General features: G+C 43.4%; 1 long non-coding RNA gene across 5 annotated transcripts in view; it reads left to right on the top strand.

The window, feature by feature from the left end:
* The first annotated feature begins 1,189 nt into the window (after positions 1-1,189).
* Positions 1,190-23,416, top strand: part of LOC123348676 — a 78,992-nt gene continuing 56,765 nt past the window's right edge. Inside the window, exons 1-4 of one of the 5 annotated variants that reach the window (XR_006573236.1) lie at positions 1,192-1,308; positions 3,347-3,517; positions 6,643-6,777; positions 10,748-11,066. This is a non-coding gene — a long non-coding RNA (uncharacterized LOC123348676). Of the gene's footprint in view, positions 1,409-3,346; positions 3,518-6,642; positions 6,778-10,747; positions 11,067-11,855; positions 12,204-23,416 lie in introns of those variants that run through there. The other 4 variants (XR_006573235.1, XR_006573233.1, XR_006573234.1 and 1 more) reach the window with 4 other exon arrangements.

The raw sequence follows: 23,416 nt of genomic DNA, 5'->3' as shown, positions 1-23,416 counted from the left end.
CACGGCATCAAGCACCATGGGCTTCTCGGGGTACTCAGCAAGCGGTAAGCTGGGCAGCTCCTCTGGGTCCCTTCGCACCGGTAGGCTTACGGACTGCTCTGGCATCTGGTCCACGTCCAGCCTCAACGGGTATGGCCAGTCCTCAGGGTGGTCATAGGTGGCAGGAGTCTCCCCACCAGGCACTAGGACACCAGCATCTGACCTTTCCAGTGGCCAGCCAGCTTCTGAGCCCTGGGATTGGGCTTTTATACTTTCTCTCCTACACCTTGACCTCTGGGGGGCGGGCACAGGCTCCAGTGGCTCCGCCCACTATGGCATCCGGAGGGGCCAGGCCGCCTCACTACAGCCAGCCATTCTAGGGTATCCAAATTCCAAAAAGTGACTATAACAAAGTCAAAAGTCTCTGTTCTTGGCAAGTCTCCCAGGGATTATCAGTCATCATTGAATCAGGGCTTCCTGCCATTGCTTGCCTGTGCCTGGTGGCTCCTTACTGCTGCTGGCTACAGTTGAGACCCCAGACGGGTCTAGTCCCAGCAGAGGAGGGTCTGCTACAGCCCTTGGCTTGCCACAGCCCTTCTAGTTAAGCTCTGTCTTTTAGAGTTCAGAAACTTAAACAACAGTCCAAAGGAAACAAAATAGAACTGTCTTCTGCCTCTCCTAGGCTAATCCTGCATCCCACACTCTGGCAAACTACTGACCCACTGGGCTTTTGGGCTGGGAGCCCAGCTCTTACCCACACCTCTGACACTCAGGGCTTTCTTTCTGGAGTCCTCCCCACAGTCTCCACAGAAGAGATCCTTAGCCCCACTCTATATCCAGAGCATTTATCTACAAGTTGCCTTCTTCCAGGCTTGCCACAGCCTCCTTCTCTGCTATCACCCTCTCTAGAGCTACTTCCCTCTTGCAGCCCTCTAACTAAACTCTCCCTTCCCTTTAGGGAAATCCCCAGCACTGCTTCCAGCTGGGTTTGGTAACTGGCCTAGGCCATCAGATGATTCATTTTTAAAAAGCTGAGCCCAACTCCCCTGAAAGGCCCAGCCAGCTTGTGACAGAGCCTGGCCTTTTGACAAATTGGGTCAATGTAGTGGGGCAATTGACCCCCTCCAGCAGAACAAGGGGTTCAAAGCAGCCCTGGAGAGGCCTGTGGCTGGGATGAAAGGAGTGAGAGCAGCTGGCAGAGTAGCTGACCACAGGTGTGGGCAGCTCAATCAGGACCCAGCTGGTCCTGATAAGAGGGCTGGGGGGCCAGGAGCTGCAGATGTTCTTCTCTAGTCCTGAAGTGGGAAGGACTAGCCACTTGAGAGCAAGGTACTTGGAATGGAGTAGTGCTATGGAAAGGCAAAGGGAGCTGGGGTGCTCCAGCCTGGTAAACCCCTAGGCTACAGGCCTTGGTGAAGGCCTACAAAAGGTACTGGGGCTGCAGAGGGGGAGCCTGGGGATAGGTAAAGGCAGTAGTTCCTGCCCTCTTGCTAATGATGAGTGGTTATTATAGATTGCAGTCTGCCCCAGGGAAAGGGGGCTAGATAATGACTGGCAGTAGCCACTGAGGCAAGGTGGGCTTAGAGGGTTGGGGCTTCCCCTGGAGGGGAGGCCCAGAGTGTGGGGTACTGTGGTGGGGTAGCACCCTGAGGTAAAGAGCCCTGGAGTCTGGGAGGGACACAGGAGGCCAGCAGAAGAAGGGACAGTGGCCAGCAGGGGGTGCTCTGGGGTGGGAAAAGAGTTAATTTCCAGACTGACCAGCAGGTGGTGCTATGGTAGTGAGTTTGTGATCAGCTACAGTCAAATATAGATTTTCATAGGCAAACACAAAGATTAGGGGCACAGTGAAAATTCAGGCCAATAAACTCAGAGGCAAGAGTAATGATACATCACAAGAAGTAGTGTGATCTATAAAAGCAGCAAAGAGTCTTGTGGCACCTTATAGACTAAGAGACGTTTTGGAGCATGAGCTTTCGTGGGTGAATACCCACTTCATCGGATGCATGTCTGCATGCCTCCCCTCCAGTGTGATCTAGTGGCTAGAGCAGTGGACTGGGACACAGGGTATCTGGGTTCTTTTCTTGGCTCTGCCACTGGCCTGCTAGGTAACATTCGGCAAGTCATAACCCCGCTCTGTGCCCCCGTTTCCCCATCTGTAAAATGAGGATAAGAATACTTGCCTCCTTAGTAAAGTGTTTTGAGACCTATAAGCAAAAAGTGCTATATAAGAAGTAGGTATCATCATTACTACTATATCCTAATTCTCAGTCTGATTCGTGCATAGTATTGAGCATGCTCAATTCCCATTGAAGTCAATGGCACTCAGCACTCAAGAAAGGATCAGCACTTACGGTGTTATGACATACATAGAAGTGGGGCCAAGTGAAAAAACCTCAGACTTCAAGGCCAGAAGGGACCATTATGAGCATCTAATCTGACCTCCTGTATAACACAGGCCATAGAACAACCCCTTCCCCCAATTTTTTTCTAGAGAATATATTTTTGGAAAAAACTGTCCAATCTTGATTTAAAAATTCCCAGTGGTGGATTCTCCATCAAGACCCTTGGCAAGTTGTTCCAATAGTTAATTACTCTCACTGTTAAGACATCATCTTCCTCTCCAGGTGCAAACAGATAGCCATCATACCAAACAATCTCGCTGTTAAAAATTTACTCCTTATTTTCAGTCTATATTTGGCTAGCTTCAGCTTCCAGCCATGTTGATTTAATTACCATTTACAAACTCATTTTGATTGTGTTTACCAAGACTTTTTTCCAAGTTGTTTAAAACCTACTCCAGTCCACTCCATTTTACATCAGTTTAATTATAAACCTTTCTGGGGCTGTCGGAGAGTTCTGTTACTAATTCAAAGGCAGAGAGTCCATACTTTTAAAAAGACTATTTTGAAAGGCAGTTAGCCCAAATTCTAATCACTCTTTCTTGGCACAAGTGGTTTCAAATGGTTGTGTCTGAAATTTTACCTTTACCAAAAATCCTCGATATAGGAAATTTCTGTCCATTTTTATGACTGATCATGATCACAGAGTATGTAATGACTCTTTCAGCTGATTGATTCAGGCTTGATTTTTCTTTTTAGTTTTCTCTGTACTGCCACTAGCTTTAGAAACATTTGATCATGATGATGTGTCATTACCTGTCTCAAACAGCTGAGGGTTTGCTGGAATCCTAGCTTCCCATCCTTGCTATCTCAAGACTGCCACTTTAGCAAAATGCCTGTCTGACCTTGTTTCTATTAATTCATTTATTATTCTGTGCCTGGAGCACTAGAAAGAACACTTTTACAACAATGAATAAAAATAATTGTTTAGGGTCCTTGAGATTAATTGTATTTCATCCCAAATATAGGCATCACTCATTGCGGTAAGAGAATTGTACTTCCATGAAGAATCCATGTTGGGACATTTCCACCAGTGTCCCAGACTAATAGTGCAGATATGCACCCTCTAGCAAAAGCTTCCATTAAAGCAATGGGGCATCATTAAGGAGGCTAGCAGCTACTGCAAAGCTATTTTAAAGGTACTTTTACCCTTACACTTTCAATTAATGAGACAACTTTTGAAGCAGAGTTTTATTCAACGTGAGGAAGGGCTGCAGAATTTTGCCCTTCAAGGGCACATGTGCAACTAAAGTGAGTTATAATCTCCCAGATAAAATTTTAACCTAGAGATGTTACTGCTCTCTCATGTGTCCTAATACATTATTTATTCTTTTATCGTTTGAGAAATGGAGTCCCCAAGTTGCCAATCTATTCAAAGAGTGGTGATTTTTTTAAATTCCTATAAATGACTAGAAATCTGTAAATGACTATCGTTCAGGAGCGCTGACTGGGTGCTGATGAACTGGGGTGGGGAAGTTAAGAACACGTGGGGACTTTCCCCAAATCTTTAATTGTACTTTTTTCTAGCTGGTTGCACCTGCAGGAAAAGTTTTAAAGAAAAGCCCACTCTCTGAAATGCTGGATTACAGCAAGGAAAGCAAGTGGAAATACCACAAGCTGGGAAAAGAACCCAGGTCTCCTGATTGGTAGACTTCTGCCCAACCCTCTAGATCATGTGGGAGAACAAAGGAGCCTCCCTGAGCCCTCTGTGCTCTCAACATCAGGGCTAGGAGCAACTGGGGATGCTGCACTAAGGGAAACACAAGAACTGTTCACTCCATATACTTCCATAGTGCAAACCACCTGAGAAGGGACAGGAAGGAGATGGGGCCAAAGCCCCTTTTCTGCCCTTGCCCACAGAGCTGGCAGACATGAAAAGGGGGCAGGTTTTGCCATCCAAAGGCAAAATGATGACGTGTGCCCATTCTCCCAGCTTGCCAGGGATTTTCCATCAGCCTTCCCTCTATTCCTCCTGGAGAAATGCAGCTCCAGACTTCCATCTCTGGACATTATTTTAATAGTACAATCTGCCTGCAAGGCTAATAATGTAAAATTAGGAAAGGAAAAGTGAATCTAATGCTATTCACATCTCTGAACCTTTCCATCGCTTTAAATTAGGACTCTGGTCTTTATTAAATTGACTGTGAAAATATTTGGAAATTTAGCTGCCTGATACTGTCTGTCAGTGTCTGACAGAGGTGAAGGTAAGCCGGTAGGGTCCAGTATGGCGTTTCGGCAAGAGACAGTAGGCTGTGCTGGACCGGACCAACTTCCCCAGGCTGGCGATTTAAATGGCCCGGGGCTCCCCGCAGTGGCCGGAGCCCCTGGCCCTTTAAATCACCTCCCCAGCCCCGCTGCCAGAGCCCTGGGGTAGCAATGACTGGGCTCCGGCGATGATTTAAAGGGTCTGGGGCTCCGGCTGCTGCAGGGAGCTCCCGGCCCTTTAAAGTGCCACCAGAGGCCTGCTGCCGGAGCCCTGGGGTAGCGGCAGCAAGGCTCCATCAGTGATTTAAAAAGCCTGGAGCTCTGCTGAGGTAGTGGTGGCTGGAGCCCCAGGTGCTTTAAATTGCCCCTGAGGCTCACAGCCGCCTCTGCAGCTGGTAGTTCTGGGGGTGATTTATAGGCCCTGGGTATTTAGAGGCCACGCCTCTTCTGGTTGAGGTCATGCCTCTTCTGGTTGAGGCCACACCCCCTGCTCAGGACTCCAGCATACCAGTAAATCCTTTAAATTACTTTCACCCCTGGTGTCTGATCACTATTTTCCAATGTATCATTGCTCTTTTTCTTCAGGATTTCATGCTGTACCAAATTTTAACTTTTACTGGAACTTTTACATTCAAAATGTAAGAAGAGGCACTTCATTTACAGGTTTCTGGGGAATTTTATTTGTAAAACTTATTTTTTCCTCAGGGCTAATCTTACACTTTTTATTGACAAAGAAGGACCAGGAGGTGGTTTTTTGATAGGGGATTCTCGAAACGCAAGAGTGCACTGTATTTTTCATCCCCATAAAGAGAACCCATCTGTGCTTTGCTCAAGTGGACCAATAGGATACTTTGCTATACACTCCAAAGGCTTATCCATTAGTGGCATAGGGACCAATTTTAAGCTTGTTGTCTTATTTTTGCACTCAATGGACTGCAGCCTGTTTATGAACCTGACGGGCCAAAAGAAATAGTGCAAATCCCAGAACAACATCTTCTGGCACTCCAAATGATTAGTTAAAGGAAGATGTTGTGAGACAGATGCAGAAGCTTCATCCCAGATGGCATAGGCATCACTAGCTGTTTGACAGTTTCCCCGTGGAACATAATGAGTACTAGATATCTATTTTTAATATGAAATGGGTCTTAGTGATTCAACATACATGCATCACAACTTTCTTAGCAACAGGTACATTTTAGCATCAGCTCCCCAAATCCCTGTGTTTTTGGTGTGCCAAGCAAAGTTTGGACCACAGCAATTCATATGAGTAATCACCGCCCCCAACATCCACCTGCAGCGAAGCCACTCTTTCGGTTTACCAACCATACCCCCCATTGATAAGCACCTATTTTTGAAAGTCCTGACCCCAGTGCTTCAGCCCATTTGGGAAAAGCTGTGAAGGAGAAGTAATAATTTCCAATAAAGTTAACATGTATGTACAAACTCATCTGCAGACTGCAGGACCCATCTTTACTGTAGAATGAATGTAAGGGTGTCTCAATCCATGTATAAAGAGTGTGGTAGTTTTCATTCCATTCTAAGTTAAATAGGCAAGTACATAGATTTCTTTGGTTAATAAGCCATGACAGTGACATTTGATTTTTTTGTTCTTGTACTCAAGATAAATTCTCTAAATGGAAGAATTGATCTGGATCTCAATTTCCTCTTTGTGCTGTTTCTGCCTTACTTGGGTCCTGTTTGTTACTGCAGAAGCTTTGATGAGCCCAGCAGTGTGGCAAATTAAGTCTCCCAATGCAAGTAAATCAGAAATTCTGGAAGAATCAGATTTTCTACCAATTCCCATCATTAAGTTTGTTTTCCCATTCCAAAGGCAATGCCAGCTGTAGGATATCAGAGGGATCCCTGGCAACAAAAATTACAAAATAAAGAATGAAAAAAACCCATGATATAGGCTAACTACCACCATTAATCTTCCTTTATTAGAAAGAGAAATGAATAGAAGGCAAGACCTAAATTTTATGACTATTACATGGGGCTTTTTATTAGTGAATCTGAAGCACTTTGCGAAAGACATTAATACTCATCCCCCTTTTTACAGATCCTGTTTACAGATAGGTGATGGAATGCTCTTTCCCCAAGAAGCAGACACTTGATTCACAGAAGACCAGTCTTGTCAGACCAAAAAACACAACCCTGAGAAAATATTCTTCTAATGTAGCATCCAAGCAAATAAGTAAGTAGTGTGTTGAAAGATGCTGTGAAGCAACAGAGAAAATATTCATCTATCTCCAGGAGTAAACTAAATGGATATGTTTCAGAGTTAGGGCAATACAATCAAGAAAAAGTCAAGGTGCACCTAGGATATTGTTCCAATGACAGAGCTATTGGTCTAAAGGACAATAACTAGTAGTTCAACCTACATATTTGACCCAAGGAGGAGTCTTTATGCTTTTATAATCTGTTGAACTCCATGTCCTTGGGAGCCTAAATGACTTTAATAAATAATTCTCCACTCACTAAGAATTAGAGAGAAAATACCATTTAATGTTAAAGTTTCTTATAATTTTGCTTGGAGAAATCAGTGAAATCCTTTTACTGGAACTTTGATGACTTAATTAATGACTTCACTGATGTTTTTGATCTTTTACTGATTTATTTGCCTACTTACTGTGTTCCAAAGGACACACAAGAGGGGCCAATGATAAGAGTGTGCTATGGGGTGGGAAGGAATGTTTTTACCAAGCTTCTAAGAGGACTAGAATTAGGGAGTCCTTCTGGGTGCCCTCACAGAACTGGAACTATGTCACTACTCTACCTGCCACCTTCCTTAAAATGCAAAAACGAGTTTGAACCACAAAAGCAAGGCAAGAAATCAGCTTCTGTATAAAAAGGGTCAAAAATGTATATCCCCAGTTCATAAAAAAAATGCAGAACAAGCCATCAGCTCATTTTCTCTTCCCAGACTTTCTTCTGGACAATTTAGGATCTCACACGCCATACCTATTTGTTTTTATGCAACATTGAAATCTATCTGGGGGCCCAACTTCCCTAATGTTGGGGCTGGAGTGTTCCTATTCAGTATTAGACAATCAGGGGGTTCTACTGATGTAAGACTCTGTTCTTTCTCTTGTAAGGAGAGACTGATATGCCTCAGACTGTTAACTTCAAAGACAATCCTTCTATTTCCATCCAGCCTCTGAATTAAGCTCCCCTCCACCCTGCTTCTAGAGCGTCTCTCATAATCAAGAAAAGTGAAGATGTTAAAGCCTTTCTAGACAGACTATACTCCATTGTAGGGGTACATTCTAAACTTTCTACCTGTCCTTTCTTAACATTCTCACCTTTTGTTCATAAATACCCAAGTTTCCAAAATCCAAAACCCAAACTCTACCACGGTGACACGCCCTTCTTTTGCAGGGTCCGCCTACCCCTTTTTGGAAGTTCTAAATAGTATTTTAAGGGAATTTAGTGCTGGTGAAAAAGAACCAGCCCCTCTGACAGCTGGGATTTGTGGGTGAAGACCACCCAAGTGACAAAAGAGCTGCTCCCTGAAGTTAGGGTGGGGGCCTCAGAACCTAGTAATCAACAGATCATGGAGGCACAAAAAATGGAAAACTAGGAATGGGGTGTGTGGTCACAGGGTCAAAATGAGCACTCCAGAGGGGGACTCTTAGTAGAGAACTCCAGACAATGCCCACTGTTCAGAGAAGTCCGAATGGTCAGTGGACACCCACCAGAGGCGCTGATAGCTCTGTAGATTGGTATTCTTCATCTGTTCACTGGGTAGCAGCTGTGAAACATTCCCTGGTAATACACTGCAACAACGGGGACCAAGGTGCTTGCCAAGTTGTGCATATTCCCTATGGCTATTGGGTCCCTACTGAGAGTGTGAACAAAGATGCCCATTACAGCCCGGAGTGTTTGGTTTTTTTTTTCTTTTCAATGCAAATACTAGTCTTTCGGGACCTGGTCTGTGAGGATGGATGACTAGATAGATAGCCATACAGGTTTAGAGCTGTGTTCAGGAATTCTAGTATCTGGAAAATAAATGTCTGTTATTCCACCCTCTGCCTCCCAAATCACAAACATCAGCCCATCCTGGCAGCTGTTCATCGTCCCAGTGCTAGCTGTTCCTCTTGCCAGGAGAAGGGAAGGGAAGGGAAGCCAATGCCTTGTCTGCTGAGTGCCTCAGCCCCAGCTTGGGATAGAGATGTTGCAAGTGTCAAATATTTACTGTAGTTGGCACACCTGAGAATTTCTCAGCTTGCTTTGCCCAACCCCGCTGAGTAGACACTGCCAACTCGCTTCACAAAGGCCAAACTGCCATCAGCCACTAACCACATTAACTCACTCTTAGGAAACTACCACAGAAAGTCTCAATACTCCATTGCCTGTTTCTCCAGCCATCCCACCTACCATCACCCATGCAAATTAACTTGTTGTTAATGACATTTTTCTATGGGGCTGAGTCCTTCAGCCTTAAGTCAAGTTTAAACTTCACTTTACATTCAGGATTGAATATTAAACTAAAGAATAAAGAGGGCCACCTCTAATCATTTCCTTAACCCCCAATTTAGTAAATGTGGCCTTTTCATGTCCTTTCATTCTACTTATTTCTATTAAACAAATGTATCTATTCTCACCTAGACTTGCCAGTGAAACTTCCACCTTTGGCTAAGACAATGTTCCCAGAGCTCAGGAGAACAGTGTTAATAGGTGGCAGAGTGAAAATGATATTTTAATTCCCTTACTCAATTACATTAAATTATGCATGATCGCTATCTACCGCGCACGCTCTCTCTATGCATCCTTTAGATTAGGTAGTTTAAACAGAGAAGGAGTCTGTCTTTCATTTCTAATTTCCTGATAATTAGGAAAACTCCTCATCTCTTCTATAAACCTTTAGAAAGTCAATGCTCTTTTCTGAGATTCTGACTGCAGGCCCCATTTCTGAGCTTGTAGCAATGCTCAGCAGTACATCCAGCCCTGCATCAGTTGTTGTAGTTATTGTTTTGTGTGTTGTTTGTAAAGTGCTGGTTTAGTGCTCCCAGCCTTTCTCCTCAGTAGACAGAGTAGCAACAGTACTTGACAGGAGAAGTAGAAGTATCCTACCTGGGAGCCCCTAAGGTGAAACTACATCCCCTTGCTGGGCCTGCAGTTTGAGGAAGAGCCCATTTTTCCCATTAAAATAGGAGTTTCAAGGGAAAATCTTTGACCATCCCTATTTAAAACCAAGTCAGCTGGTCAAACACTATAATCAAAAGTGGGTCTGTTTTGAAATTATTTTAATAGTAAATAGAAAATGTAAACCCTTTTCGTAGTCAGATTTCTCTCAGCCATAGCTGACCTTCTTTCTCATCATCATCTGCAATATGGGAGCCCCTATAGGCTGCAAGCAGGGGGCAGGATTACCTTTCCACGATGTGTGGGTACAGTGAAATGAGGCCCCATTCTAAAGAGTTTACAGACAATTGCCGGATATAAACAACCAGATGAGGTGAGTATAGGTAACAACGAGAAGAATACAATAAGTATATCAAGCAGTGAGCACAGCTTCTCTGCTATGCATATGGCATATTTTGTCATTATAATTATTATTGTCACATCCAAAACTTCCATGGCACGCTCGCCCCTGCCAGAAGTTGTCACCCTGCTTCTAGCGCACACACAGATTTTTCACTTACTACTTATAGACCAAATTTAGAGATGTGATTTGAGGCAGGCTCAGACCTGATTTTCTCAGCTCAGTATCCAAGGAGGTGATTTAAATCGAGTCCCTACCTTTGGCTTCACCCCAATTGTCTCTGCTCTTCCTGTCTCCTCAGTCCCTAGTGCAGGTATAAGAGGTTAAGAACATCTGAGGGGCTCAGAATCGACTTGTTTTTTCCTCTGCACCTGGGTTTTATTAAACCAAAATTGATCTGATCTCTAAGACACTTTAATGTTCAGAATATTTCATGCAATAGAATAAAAGAATCATGTAAACATCCTTAACACCATTAAATGAGGCCAAAAAAGTGACAAACGTCCATCCACGTAGTATGATTAAAGTCTATCACTTCTGCAGTGCCCTCAGCCAGACATTTTTCTTCTACACTTATTGCTACAACCCTCCATTTGAGAGAAATAAAATAATCTACACCTACACCCACCCTGGGAACATAATCAAATTACACATGTTCTTTCTACTTCAAATTTAATAGAGGACATCATCTGTCTGCCAGAGATGGGACCCAGGCTGGTCAGGAGTATTGGGTTACCTCTATGCACTGGAGTTTTCTGAGGCTGATGGGAAGAATGATTATTTTTCAACTTCCTGCCCATCTTGAATGAGTTACAGAATCAACAACACCAAAAGCCTCCAAGGCAGGAGTGACAAAAGACATGACAATTCCTTCCAGTTCTTCCTCTCGGATACTTCAATAGCCAGGGACAAGAGGGTCAAATGCCTAAAGCCATCCAGGAAAAAATAAAACAAGGTTTGAATACAGGATTAGCCAGATGAGGACCATGTAGATGGGCAGTTACATTTAATCCTTAACTCACTGAAAAGAGTTAAAGAAGAGAGAGAGAAAGTTCTCTGGAGCCTAAACTACAACTCCTTCCTTGGGACAGGGCTGGGGGAGAGGGGAAAAGGCGAAATGTGTTTGCCCAGAAAACAAAGGGAAAGATATAGCAATACTTGTTCATTTCTATCAAGAATGCAGGCAAATATTACACTTGGACAACATGACATTCCATCTGTGTTGTCCTAACCAGCTGCCTGAATTAAAAAAAAAAAAAAAAAGTATGGGATGCACAATATTGAACATGTGCTTCTTACTCTGGCTAGTGGTCCTAGAGAATGAGGATAGTGTTTTATGCTGATCAGCTCACAGAATCACTGAGGACAAGCAGTTATAAAGAGGCTCACGCACACAATATTGGAGCATCCCTAATCCCAAAGAGGCCTTTGTAGAGGTCTTTGTGTTTAGCTGTTCTTACTACTATCCAACGTAAGTCAAAGCAGAAGTTCAGCATCATGCATAACCAAAAGCTTCTGCTCAATCTTAGGTCTGGGAATAGCATTTTTCATGCAGCAGCAAAACTTGGGAGCAGATTGTCTTGAGGGCATTAGCAAGAACTTAATAAGAACAATACTTTGCACTTATATTACACCTGCCATCTGAGTACCACAGAGCACTTTATTAGTTGATTAAGCCTTACTTAGACACTTAGATTTCTTCCTTTGGCTGAGCTCATTTGTCTGTGTATGAATTAGACTAAGCCCCTTGCGGAAGGAAACATCACCCTATTTGTTCATATGTGCAGGGGTTTGGCTCTTCAAGATGCACCGCTGTGTCTCACTTTACCTCCACTGGATATAGTCTTCCTCCTGCTGGAGGGAGGACTTCGTGCTTTGACTCTCCAGCCAAAACAAACATGGCAGTCGCCTTACCAGGGTGAAGAGACATCCCAAACAACAACAAAACAGAAACATCCTTTAACCTCCCCAGGCTACCAAACTTCACCCTCAGTGCTGGGGATCAATAGTCCTTTGCTCTCCACCAACTGCAGACTTCCCTTCTCAATGCAACTTGTGTCCTTGCAAAGCTAATCCATTTTTCATGGTTGCATGGTGCATGGCCTGAGTGATCTCTCACTATTCTGTCCAGTGGCTTCCACACCACCTTCCCCAGGTAGCACTATAGCAGGGCCCAGGCCCTACTTGTGCAAGCAGCTCCTGCCCAGGGGATAAACCACTCAGCTTCATTGTTTCCCAAGCCACATCCTGCAGTAGCGGATCTTTTTAGACCACCTTGGTACAGCCCTGGTAGTTTATTTCCAGGCTTTCTTCTGCACTCTCCTCCTGGATGCCTCTATCAGTTCTCTTTCTGTGGAGAACTACCATTTGTCTCCTTTAGACCCCTGTCATTAAGCACTTCCTATACCAGCTACTTTCACACACACCGCCACGCCCCAGCAGAAAGGACCCTTATATAAGCTTCACCCAGAGTCCCTCCTGTAATCACTTGATCTGAAAGCAAAGCCAGGCATAGGTGGGAGCTACAGCTTGAGCTCTGATTAAATCCTGACTCATGAGAGCACGATACAGATCATGCTAATGACATTTACAATAGTAACATTATGTATAGGGATTAAGACACCTACTAAAATGTTGTACATTATTTAAGATATAAGACCATTGTGATATAGTGCACAGAGTTTAGTAAATAACATATGGAGATATACCTATTTCATAGAACTGGAAGGTCATTGATTCCAGTCCCCTGCCTTCACTAGCAGAACCAAATACTGATTTTGCCCCAGACCCCTAAATGGCCCTTTCAGGGATTGAACTCACAACCCTGAGTTTAGCAGGCCAATGCTCAAACCACTGAGCTATCCCTCCTGGTATAGCATGTCTTCCTGCTGTGTCTGGTCTACAAAGAGGCTAGGTCTCTTGCAGCCCTGCTTAAACAGTGGTTCTTTAACTCTAGCTGTAACCACTCATGCTTTATGGCTTGGAGAGCCATAGTTCAATTCCCGGTGTGTTGGCTAATAGGCCTTTCCCCACAAACACCTCCTTTCCCCTCCTCTCCTTTCCCCATCCCTACTGTAGGCTAGTCTTCTTATAGGAACTTCTTCCCAGCATGCATTTGTGGGCAGGAGATGGACCTTGAAATTTGGAAAAGACATACCACTGCAGCTTTAAAGAGGCCATTTGCAGCTAGTCGTTCCTTGTGTTAGTTCTCACGCTCACAGCCGGTATGAGCTCTTAACTTCTGTTGTGTTTTCTGTTTCTTATTCCTGGGGCAGTGGCATGTTCTTACAAATATCATACCCAAGATAAATCGCAAGGGGGAGTTTCAGTGGGAAGAATGTAATTATCCAAGCTATCACTGAGGCATGGCATGGCAGCTAGTGTCCTTTCCTTTGGAAAAAAAAAAAAAGGTGCTGTGGGAACTTTGCTCACAAGTTATCAGTGTTTTAAGAATAATTCCAAAAATGGGCCCTCCAGCAGTATAGGCCTGCTAATATCATGGCAGGCCATTGGTTCAAAACTGATTTAGAACCTAACAAATTAAAAATATATATTGGAATGACTAACTGACCAAGACAGCACAAAGGCTCAAAACCTGTTCCTTTCCCTGTGCTTCAAAACGTCACAGAAAACTGGAAAAAAAACTTTTGTTTCTCCATAAATGCACATGGACTATGGGCACAGGAGTTTACAGTTTAAAGCTCAGATTTTCACTCCCTGCCAGTCTGAACACCCTTTGAATTTTTCTCAGTTTATTTGCTATCAGAAACACTCCAGAAGCTCAGTGGTTTGGGGTTTCCCCCTTTCCCCCACCTTCTTTCTCTAAGTGTTCAACTTTGAAGATTTTAGCTTCTATTCTTCTACTACACTCCTGGGTATTGGTAATAAGGGTCAGAACCTTCACAGGCGCACTCTTCCCCTGTCAAATACCATGAGAAAGCACTTTCTTTCTTTCTTTCTAGTAGAAGCTCTGTAGTCTAGAAGCCACAAGAGCAAAACACAAGGGGGATCAGGCAGAAGACAGATCAAAACACATGAGGAGATATCTGTGTCAGGATGTGTTTTGAGATGAAGACCAGAATCTTTTTTGTTCTTCTTTCAATCAGATAGATATTTATAGTAGAAGGTGTTCAAGCCTCAAACCAAGCATTGAGCCAACATTCTGAAAATGATGTTTATTGATAAAATTCGTATGGTTTTCAGTGGGGATAAGATTAAGCCCCAACTCCAGACAGGTGAAATTAACATACCCCTGATCAAACTCATCTATCCAGTCTGGCCATTTTGTTTACATCTGCCAGACATTTCAGTTCAGAAGTGCAGCATCCATCTGACCATGTAGACTCCCCAGCCATGGTAAAGAAATGAATCTTCAGCCAAGTTGCCAGTACTTCATCCTTAATCCTACAAAGACCTACACATGTGGTTTCCTAATTGTTACAGCTGATGCTCTGTTAGTCATTAGGGTGCCCATTAACATTAATGGAAATTGGGTGTTCAATGCCCTTGGGTGGCTTTGAAAATCTCAGTCTAATGTTTTTTATGTGTGAGATTGTCATGTGGTTGTGTCAATATAAGTAATGGAATATACAATTAAATCAAAAACGCGACCTTCTAACTACTATCATCTCATGATGCTAATAAAGACTGAGCAGGTACACTCATTTCTTTGTCAACCATATTGTTGGCTGTATTAGAAACCTGCTATTGATGAGATCTATTGTATCTATCACCCGGTAACATTATGCTGAGGCCCTTACTACATGGTGTAATAGAAGTACCCATGAGTCACTTTTGTGTATGTGTACGCGTCTGGAGATCTTTGTTTATCTTGTCCCTTCCTTTCGCCCCCAATCCCGCTTCCCACAGTGAACAGGTTAATCAGTCAAAGAGCTCACAAAACATACAATGAATCAATACTGTGCTTTGTTCTCAGGCTTTCTGGTCTCTGATGTCCTTAGAGGCAGTGTTCCTATACTTCAGGTCACAAATCTCTACCCGCACCTCTCTTTCCTTATCCTTTGTCACTGCTGTCTATCTGATCTTTGCTGCACTTCCTGCCTGAAATTCTTTCAATGCCTTTTACCAGATCCTTTTGCTCTTCTAAAAAAGGGGGAGAGGGGGAGAGCTTGTTCTCTTCTCAGTTCTTATGACTGACAGATTTTTCTAGTTTTCATACTGCCTTCACTCTGCAATATCTTGTTCAGTTTGAAAACTCAGAGTTAAACCAACCAGTCAGAACTTTCCAACATCAGTAAAACTCCAAGACAGAAATAGTATATGAGCATTTTTTTTGTTCTGTAGTTGATGGTCATTTAAACACAAAGCATTTATTTTACAATTACAAAGAAATAAAATGCTATTTTTTTCTTCTAAAATCAAATACTAATTATAGAACATGAAGATACACTAAGTGAGGGCAACATCATGCAAACCCTTACTCCTTTGGGTAGTTCTTACTCACATGAATATTGCCACTGAAGATTTCAAAATCTCATTCAGTTAACATAGACTGGGGGCTTGTCGACATGGGGACACACAGGAAAGTTAACCTCAATTAACTAAAGGTGCGAATTTTAAGTGGATTAGTTAAATCACATTAAATCCCTGTGTGAACAGCCTCATTCAGAATTAAAGTGGCCATAATTCAGTTTGTTAATTCACTTCCAAGTACTTTTTCACAAAACATGCAACTAATCTGTGGAACTCATTGCCATGGGATATTATGGTGGCCAAAAACATAACTGTCACAAAAAAGAACTAGATAAGTTCATGGAGGATAGGCCCATCAATGATTATTAACCAAGATGGTCATGATGCAACCCCATGCTCAGGGTGACTCTAAACCTCTGACTGCCAGAAGCTGAATTTGGAAGACAGGGATCGATCACTCCATAATTGCCCTGTTCTGTACAGTCCGCCTGAAGCTCTGGAATGGGCATGGCCATGGCTATCACTACAGGGCTGCGGGGCCTGGGTCATAAGCGCCGAGTTTTTAATCATCTGGGGGGTGCTCCCCCTGGCTCCGCCTAGGCCCTGCTTCCACGTCACCCCTTCCCTCAAGGCTCCATCCCGCCTCCTTCTGCCCCTGCCCTACTTCTTTCCTGCCCAGTTTTACCCCCTCCCCCAAGCACACTGCACCCTCACTCCTCTCCCCTTTCCCCACAGGGCCTCCTGATGTCACAAAACATCTGATCCATGGCAGGTGGTAGGCACTGAGAGGGAGGAAGAGGCACTGATCAATGGGGCCCACCGGCAGGGAGGAGGCACTGGGGGGAGGGGGAGGCTCTTGCAGGGAGGCTTCTCCTCACCCCCCAGCCCGTCCACCTGCCTGCCGCTCACCTTCCCATTCACTTCCTCATCCCGCTCGCCTGCCTGCCTCCTGTCTCGCCTCCCCACCCGCCTCCTCACGATTTTATCGAAGCCCTGGGCCCCACAAAGCGCGGAGCCTGAGGCAGTCGCCCTAATTCGCAGTACCCAAGGGCCGGCTCTGGGTTTGGGCCACTGTTGGAGACAGGATACTGGTCTGACCCAGTATGGCAGCTCTTACGTTCGTATGTAATCAGAAACACCCCATTATGCAACTAGACAGCAGAAGTAGCCAGCAGAACAAACACGCACCCATGTGCACACCCCCGCTTCAAAATCAAATGCTCATTTTGAATTTGCATTTTTCTTAAATTTCCTTTGGATAATATACTCTGCATTCAGCATGGCATGTGCCAAAATTTTCACAAAGAATGTCAGCCAGGAATTAAAGTCCCAGTCTCCTAGGAATTAAAACTTTGCCATGGCTTTCACACATAATTGTCAGATGGCTGACAGGTTAGAGGAAGAAATCTATCTAGCTATCTATATCACAATGTAATATCTGCTCTGCATGGGTCAAATGTGTAGTGGGAATATATTTTTTTTTCACAAAAAAACAGAAACAAATCTGGCTATCTAAAGCTAGTAGGTGGAGGTCAGAAAAACATCTGCCTTATCCACAGGGTACAGTCTTGTACAGCTTGTTGTTGTTCCAAGAATCAATTGAGCATGTAATAAGATGAGCTCCAATATAGACAAAATGCATGGAACATATTGATTAGAACGTAAGTAAATCTGAACATGGGAGTGAATATGGGGGTTGCTGTACACCGGGCAATTTAGTACCTGTGGCACATACGCCACCAGAATAAACCACAAAGTTTAGTTACAAAACTCCCAACTCAGAATTTGGACTCCCATTTAAAGGACACGATGAATGCAGTCATAGGTGCTGACTTTTCATTTTGCCGGTGGGTGCCCCACACCAGCTCAGCCCCTTCTCCCAAGGCCCTGGCCCCACTCCACGTCTTCCTGTCCCCACTCCGCCCCCTCCCCCTGAGCACCTCCCCACCCCCGCAGCTTGCTCCTTTCTGCCCCCTCCTGCTTTAAGAGCAGTGGGAGGGGGAAGAGTGGAGCCAGTGTCAGTGCAGCCCCACTGAACAAATGATCAGTGGGGCAGCCACTGAAGAGCTGCTGGGAGCGTGAGGCCAGCCGCTGAATATCTGATTGGCAGCTAGTCCCAGGGCCACCAGAGCTGAAAAATAAATCCCATTTTCTATTATTTAAAAAAATATGTTTCCCTTGCTTTGACTGGAAAATGTTTTAAGAAAAAGAAAGACAAAGAGAGACAAAGATTGGGGCTTTTGCTGCAATTTTAAGACCAAAAAAATAAATAAAGGAAACCTTTGAAAAAATGTGGGTTTTTTAAAAACAAAAATGACTTTTTTCCATGAAAAATTTCATTGTTGTAAAAATCCAGTTTTTTTGGAAATTGTAGTTGAAAAAAATTAATCAGTCAGCTATAATGTGAATATTATTCCTGGAGTTTTTCAAAGAAGTCTTAGACATTTTGGGAGTTAGAAGTTCAATTTCTAAGAAATTCTTTAGGAGCTGAGGGCCAGATTTTTAGAGTAATGATGTACAGACATATGGTTAGCCTCTTTTGAAAACTCCACTGAGCGCCTATCTGCATCTTTAGGTACCTAAACACTGTACACAATTTTTGGAGTGCCTAATTTACTTAGGATGTGACTTTCAAAAGAGTCCATGTTTGGTTCTATTCCCTCCAATTGTCCACTGTCCTCTGGATAATACTAACCAACCTTCTTTAATGTCCTAAGAAGAATTTTTAAAACGTTGAATAATTTTTTGTCTTATGAAAAATTCAGTTTAAGCCACTGCTTGTTTTGCTCTTGTTAATGGAGGAGAGGAGATGAAGAGAAATGAGGACAAGTAACTGCGCCTATGGATGTTTGATTTATGTATATGATTACATGGACAGTTAACTTTTTCAGTGCAATTATTTCACTTTCAAAATTATTTACCTCTCAATACAAGAACTAGGGGTCACCAAATGAAATTAATAGGCAGCAGGTTTAAAACAAATAAAAGGAAGTTCTTCTTCACGCAGCGCACAGTCAACTTGTGGAACTCCTTACCCGAGGAGGTTGTGAAGGCTAGGACTATAACAATGCTATTAGCCAGGATGGGTAAGGAATGGTGTCCCTAGCCTCTGTTCGTCAGAGGATGGAGATGGATGGCAGGAGAGAGATCACTTGATCATTGCCTGTTAGGTTCACTCCCTCAGGGGCACCTGGCATTGGCCACTGTCGGTAGACAGATACTGGGCTAGATGGACCTTTGGTCTGACCCGGTACGGCCTTTCTTATGTTCTTAATGTCTTCACGAACTGGTTTTAGCTGAGACTCCTGTTAACCTCGAAAAGGGCGTTATAAGGAAGAACCCATGCCGGCTCATACAATAAATTATTCAGAAGTTACCAGTACAGCATTTTGTCTGACGCAAGAGTTCTGGCAAACAGAGTATGACAGTCTTCACAAGGGTTGTTTAGAAAGTATTTTTTCGAAGAACGATTTACAGAAAAAGATCTGCTTAGTGCCAAATTATTGCAGTAACGCAATGTAATTTTGCTGCAGCGGTGTCACTGGCAAGAACTTTAAAAGAGATATCCTGGAACCATTTTATAATGTTGAGATTAAAGATATGAAAAAATCAAATTATTAATGAATGTGAATCAACAACCTCACCTTTGGCAGGAAATCCTCTAGGTGGCTCTTTTCACAGATAATTCCGATTTATATGATTTATTATTAGTATTGTTATGATAACTGCATTGAAAGTCAATGAGACTTAGGCTTCAAAGTCACTTAGGTTATTTTGAAAACTTTGCCCTACATCCCTCTGTTCTCCTCTGAAACCCACTGCTCTCCAGGGGTGAAATCCTGGCGCCACTGAAGTCAATAGTTGTTCTGCCATTGGCTTCAATAGGCCTGTGTATATCTACCATCACCCACAGGAGGGTAGCATTAACTTTGAGGACTCCTTTGGGGCTTTGCCAAAAGAGACTGAAATGGGCTATGCTGGATTGTGTGCTTTGGGGGCTGAGCTGGTTCCCCACAGGTGTCTTGTGCCACTGCAGCCCACTCCAGCAGATACCCCCTCGGGAGCCTTACACCTTTTCTCTGACAGAAAACCAGCCTACTTTCTCACCGGGGGGAGAGGGGGCAGTTTTAACACCATAGATTAGCAAAAGGTAATGCGACCCTAGAGAAACAATGATTGTTCTTTCTAGGCTGTAGGCCTTGAGTCTGATACCTTTGTCATAATTTAACCTACAGCCATGTCACTGAGATGTTTATAATAACAGGATTGTTCATGTTAATTATTATTAAGGGGTAAGAGAGAGAAGAGGAGAAGTATATTCCAAGCAGAACCTCCTCTAATAGGAAGGGAGAAGAGCAGAAGACTCCTAAAGTCTACTAGCAATTTAGCTGGTGAGGCCTTTGGTATTGTAAACCTTAGCCTGTAAATCCAGAAGAGAACATTATGATTATCAAGTCTGACCTCCTGCGTAACACATGTCATAAACATGTATCCATAAATTCCTGCATTAAGGCCACAACTTCTCTTTATCTTTTACAAAGATATCCAGTCTTTATTTTTAAAAAAAGAGATGGTGAGTCCATTGCACTCCTAGGTAACCTGTTCCAATGGTTACTGATAAAAATGTGTGCCTTATATCTAGTTTGATGGAGTAATTGTGTTGGCTGGTTGAGTATGTGTTTCTTTGCATGCTAACACAAAGAGCTCCCGAAGTATGTTACTCAACCTGTGTTACATGGACCCGAGCTCAGGAATCAGTAAGGGGAACAAGTTCAGGAGTGTGCCTTCTTAATTTTTCCCTTCTCTCTCTGAGCGAGTGAGCCTGAATGTAACACCAACACGAACAGCCAAGGGTGAGCTATCTGTGCCCTTCCTTCCAGCAATAAAAGAACTGGCTTCCTGGTTAAATGAACTTGTGCTTGCTGTTATTTTTCTGGGGATTATACCTGTCCGACCTATCCCCCCACAAAGTCACACAACCATACTAGAGGATAGGCACTATAGCAAACTCTAAAATAGAATGATGGAAATTATATAGGCTTATTGTAATCCGTAACTACTTTTTCCTCAATTGTGCTGTGTTCCTGTATCACGTATATTTGATAAATTCTGTATTGCTGCTTGTGTAAGGCAACAGCAATCTGTTTTACCTCTTAAGAAGACAATGCATTATTTTGCCATCCATGCTCTGTCTCTAGCTGTGTTCAGATGCCCCAAGTTCAGAAAGCAACCATCCAGCAAAAATGTGAATTGCCGAGATTAAAAACTAGTTTTCCTCCAAATGCAGGAGAAGTCCCAGGAAAATGTAGCCAGTCAAAGCAGCCTACGCAGTTGCAGACACCTCCAGCTGTGTGTAGGCAGTCTGCTGTCAGCTCTGTTGTGGGTCAAGCTGGGAGTAGGCATGCTTAACCCAGGTTTGCTGTTAGTCAGTCATTGGAAGATGACTTGCCATCAAATGTGTCATTACCTAGAGTTATGCAAGCTATTAAGGCTCCAGGAGACCATATCAATGCTAAGCGAGTGCCACTTATTTACAAACTGGATGGAAAAATACAAAGTTTCTGTTGCAGAAAAGATTTTTCAGGCAGTGAACGGAACATACCAGGATTTACATGAGAAACTGAGCGCCTAGCAGCTTTCCACTGCCCAGAGGAGAAAGAATGTATTAGATGAATTTTTGGGAAATTACTTAAAAAGTAATAGCAGTCGGCAACTGGGGCCTGATCCAAAGCCTGCTGAAGTCATTGGGAGCCTGTCTCAGGGAGAGTCTGGTCTTTTGGGCCAGAATGTGACTGACCCTTGAGCAGGTGGCCCTACAGGAGAATGGCTCAAGAGTCGCCCAGCTGTCGTCTCTGCTCTCTCTGTGTGCCTCCTAAGGTACCAATGTTTAAGGATGGGGATGAGGTGGTGCTTGGTCCTTCCAGTCTGGGGCAATGTGGCTCTGTACAGTCTCTACACTGGCACAACCTCGCCCTTCTCTTACTACTGACATAGATCCTTCTTTTTATCCTTCCCTCAGCAAATAGCATTGTATCCCTCAGCCCTTTTAGAGCTCTGGTATGAAGGAAAATGAGCCTTGTAAAGAGTATAGAAAGTTCTTTGAAGTTTGTGGTCTTGATCCTCCACAAATGGAAGATTTAACTGGGCATCATGTTGCATGAAAGCATTTTATTAACTCAGGTAGGACATATCTAGGACAAGAGAAAGAGTGTAAGAGAAGGAAGGGAGCAATGAGGAGGACGTTAGAGGAGAGAGAGGGAGCTGGCACTCATTGGCACCAGTCTTGCATTCCATAGGCAAAACACCCACTGAGTTCAACCTAGGGACTGGGATGGTGGCTGCTACACCTCTGTGTCCTGGCACTTCCCAGACCAGGGCAGATCTGGTGCAGATCTAGTGACTCTTCCCTAGTCCTGTGCTCACAGGCTTCTCCCAACATCCCTCTACATGCTGGCTTGGAACTGACTTGCACAGCGTGCAAGGAGTTCAGAGAGAGCCTGGAATATTCAGTGCTCACACACAGAGAGCTGCATTACAGGGTTAGTGGCATGCAAGGTGTGGTGTTTAGATGCTGCTGTAATTCTTAGAACTCGGAGCACTGCCTATTGGGAGTCTGAAAGGACAGGAAACAGGAAGGAGAGGGGAGGAGTTGAGGAGGCAGAGTGAGAGTTACAGAGGGTGCAGCAGCAGCTTGATAAAGAGGTTTCCACTGTAAAAATAAGGTCCCGTTGAAGTTTGTTAGTACCTTGCCTGGTTGATACAACACAAGGACCCACATGAACCCTTGGTAAACGGAGTAGATCCCTCTGCTAGTTACCTGCCTGCCTATTGCATGTGTGCCTGCCTTGCTAATGATCTTTCTGATGATGCCTTGTCATGCCCTTGTTAATGTGTTGATTCTATATCTGCTGAAGCATACGTGATAGCTCAGAACTAGAGGAGAATCATTGCTGGTGTTGAGTTGGTAATACAGGATGTTCTTTAAGTTGGAAAGAGTAGGATTTCACCTTGAGAAGAGTATAGTTTTGTGTTCTTGTGAGTAGTAGATATTTAAATATCTCGCACGTTGCACTAAAGTGTTTGTCATTGCATCTTTTGCCATCTCTTCTCAGGCTATTGAGAAGAGACCAGGCTAAAAATGGGAGTGGTTATATCTCGATGGGCAGTCCGATTTATATTATTTTGAGTAACTATTGATTTCCTATAGGACAGGTCTCCAGTCCCTATTTCAGCAAAGCATTTTAGCACATACTTAAGTCCATTCCTGTTCAGCATGTTAAACCCATGTTTAGGTCCCATTGAAGTATATGGTACTTTTAAGCGTCTTGTTGGGGCTCCATGATGGCTCACAGTGGTGATATTTTATAAACTTGAAAAACTAATAATTAAAAATAATAAATGTGCAAACTAGAAATAAGAGGAACAAGCAGAGAGTATGGTATAAGTAGGTGTGACACATATTTCTCAGGTGCCTGGGAGCTATATGTCAGCAGAAAAGAAAATCCATGAAAAAATGCAAATAATTCAGTATATAATTAAAGGGAACATTCAGACAACTTATTTCACCTCTTTAGATTTGACGCAAATGAGCTTTTAAAATCTATTTAAATTTGTCAACGCCATTAATGGAAAAGTTAACGCCTTGTTAGCAGTCGCCTAATGGTAGTGGATGTTTTCATTTCTTACTCAACCTTGGTACCAAATTCAAGAAATTATGATTTATGGACTGAGACAGGAATCACACAGTAAGCTTTTCTGATCAGAGAATTCCCTGAGCTTACCTCTTAACTCTGCTATGCTGCACAACCAAGGATATTGATGAATAGTTTTATGACTCATTTGGTAAGATCTATGAAGGCAATTACTTCATAAGGTGGCATTTTATCACATTTGCTTTCGACCTGCTGCAGTTGAC

Source organism: Mauremys mutica, chromosome 13 (assembly GCF_020497125.1).
Source record: "Mauremys mutica isolate MM-2020 ecotype Southern chromosome 13, ASM2049712v1, whole genome shotgun sequence".
NCBI classification, from domain to species: domain Eukaryota; kingdom Metazoa; phylum Chordata; order Testudines; family Geoemydidae; genus Mauremys; species Mauremys mutica.
The sequence above is the reverse complement of the archived record's forward strand: the minus strand, read 5'-3'. Positions and strand labels throughout refer to the sequence as shown.